The sequence below is a fragment of the Eupeodes corollae genome, chromosome 2 (assembly GCF_945859685.1).
Source record: "Eupeodes corollae chromosome 2, idEupCoro1.1, whole genome shotgun sequence".
NCBI lineage: Eukaryota > Metazoa > Arthropoda > Insecta > Diptera > Syrphidae > Eupeodes > Eupeodes corollae.
Genome location: NC_079148.1, coordinates 15,162,645 through 15,165,638, shown reverse-complemented (window position 1 = coordinate 15,165,638; position 2,994 = coordinate 15,162,645).

The window sequence follows — 2,994 nt, the reverse complement described above, 5'->3', positions numbered from 1 at the left end:
AAGATCACGATTTTCAAATTACTTCTCATGATTCATGCACCGATGATAAAGAGATTGAAAATATCCCAACCCAACCGCCAACTGTTCTTAAAGAATCAAAATGTGAAAATAAAAGACTTTGCCGACAGATATCCAGAAATGTTGGATAAGCTTATGAATCTTTTTCTAGAGTAATTAAGCCAGACAGAATTGGTCAACCGTTTGGTAGGTGTCGATTTAATTGCCAGGTAAAATTTTCATTTGAGAACGTTCAATCCATTTGCAATCACTACTGGTCCCTAGGATCTTATGATCAACGTATTCTATATATTGGAAATCTGTTAATTATTGACAAAAAAAAAGTGATACATGGACAAATTCAACTGAACGAAAACGTAATCGTCAAAATACCGTTTTATATTTTTTGGAGCATGCTGACAAACGTTCTAAAATTTGTCGAAAACATTTTACACAGTGCTTTGATGAAACTGAATCTTTTATTAGGAGAGTAATTTGTAAAAAACTGTTATGTAAGACTTTGCGATTTAAAAATTGTGGTGGAAAAAGAACTCCTCCCAACAAAAATAGTCAAGAGAAAGAAGAAGAAATAAAGCGGCCCATACACAAATATCACTGTTTAAATTGTGATACATTTATATCTGAAATTAAAGTTGCTCAAGACGATGAAAAGAAAAAAATATTATTTGAGAAAAAAAAATTACATCTTGTAAAAGCAGAGTTCGGCTACGACCAAAAAAAGATTGATAAGGAAATCGCGAAGCAAAATCAAAGCATGAGAGCATTTGCGTTTGATGTCTGCCAACGCCTTTTCTAAGAAACTCTAAAAGTTCTTATAAATAGCAACTATGGACTTTTAAGACTAATTTTTCTGGCTGCTATACGTGGCACGAAGGTATGGGATGGGATTGAGATTACTTCATGCATTTTTAAACTTCTTACGTCGTTACCACCAAGTGATCGTAAAATAACATTTAACAGCGATTCATGCTCTGGCCAAAATAAAAACTCGGTCGTGGTTGCTATTTTTCTCCTTTTTCTAAAAGAAAATTTGTCAATTGAATATATATATCACAAGTTCTTAGAGCCTGACCATACACATATGGAATGCGATTCTTGACATGTCTTAATTGAGAGGAAAAAGAAAAAGTCAAATGTTGAAATTAGTGTCCCTAGAGATTGGTACCAGTTTATTGGTGGTATGTATTCCAAAATAAAGGTATATGAAATGCAACAAGCTGAATTTTTCAATTTTTGTGAAATCTCAAAAACCAATTTCAATTGGAAACGATCTTATTTAGAAGGAGAACAAATTGTTTGGAACACCGTGAGGTCGATTTGATACCAGTGACGGTAAAAAATATTTTATAAAACGACTTTCTTTGAATCCAGAAGAACCATTCAAAATATTATCATTTGCGAAAAGAGGATCTTCTACTTTTTCACTAAGCGAGCTTATTGAAATGTACCAAATAATATATCTACCGAATAAAAGAAGGATCTTATGGAATTGATGCATTATATTGATCCCGAATTTCATGAGTTTTACCGAAACCTTCGCACAACTTCAAGTGCACTAATTTAGAAAGTGAAGATGATGAAAATTAAAGCTTTTTTCTATATTCACCTTATTCCACACTATTACTATTGCTATTATTTGCAAAACTTAAAAAATCTAATGCCTTTTTTTTCTACGAAACTATTTATGATCTCAATATTTGTAAAGATTTTCAATTACATATTGATACTTTTTTCTAATAATTAAAAAAATTGCGAAGTGTGAATTCTACCTTTTTTGTTTTTTGTTGTTTTTTTTTTTGAATTTTATATTTTTCAATGGTTTTATCTTGATGTAATATTTATTTTTATTATTAAATATTGTGTAAGATATTTTTTAATGAGCTGGTGTCTTTTCTAATACAAAAACAAGATTGTGTTTTTGATTTCAAGCGTGTACAAATCTTATCTCAAAATTTTGTTTCCATATCTCACTCAATTTAGTTATGGAATAACAACTAAAGTCGAGTTACGCGGAGCAAAATGTTTCATTTAATGAGGGGAAAACAACTTAAGTCGACTTTGGCAAACTAAACATTCAATTTATTTCGAGGAAAAACAGCTTAACTCGACTTAAGATATTTTGTATGAACATTTCTCCCGAGGCAAAACAACTAAACTGCTTCTTTTGCACGCTTTTAATTTCAATTTTTGATTTGTTTTTAAATTTTGGATCAAAAGAATGGTTTAATACCTTTAAATGCATGCTAGTTTAAATACTGTCAGACGATCCAATAATTTTCTACATCAATTTGTAATTGCAAACTTTTTCTTAAAACTACAAAATGCTCCCCTGAAAAATGTTAAAAACAGACTTTAGCGGTTCTGCCTCGGGGCCACAGATACACGAGTACTGCCTCTTGTGTGAAATTGACAAATTGTCCAAGAGAAATTCTTGTCATGAATAGTGTTTTCTCAAATTAGCCGTTTGGATTCGGCCTACAACCGAAGGTTCCCTCCATCCCTGAAAACTTTACTCGCATACAGGAATGGTTTAGAGTTGTAAGTTATTAGGCCCTAGTCTCAACGGACTGTTGCGCCACCTATTTTATTATTACTTCTAGGCCCTTTTTTAACTAAATGTATTAATTTTATATGTTTTAAAGGAGCCGGTAGTATTCTGAGTGATCCTATTTAAAATTTATTATTAGTGTATTTAAAATATGTTATTGATAAGAAAAAATAAAAACAAATAAAAAATATATATTTTGAATGAATTAAAAGTCAGTAATCATGGTTTTAAAGTGTTCACAATTAACTGTAAAGTTCTAGCCAACATCGTTTTTTAAGGAATACGGACGAGTTATTTTACGATCGTATATTTTGAATACTATAAAAGATTTTAGATTAACGTTGTCTCAACATACCTTAGAGTATTATCATCATTAAAAACCAAAAATGAGCTCAGTCGCTATCAATATTTAACGATTATAGGCTTTT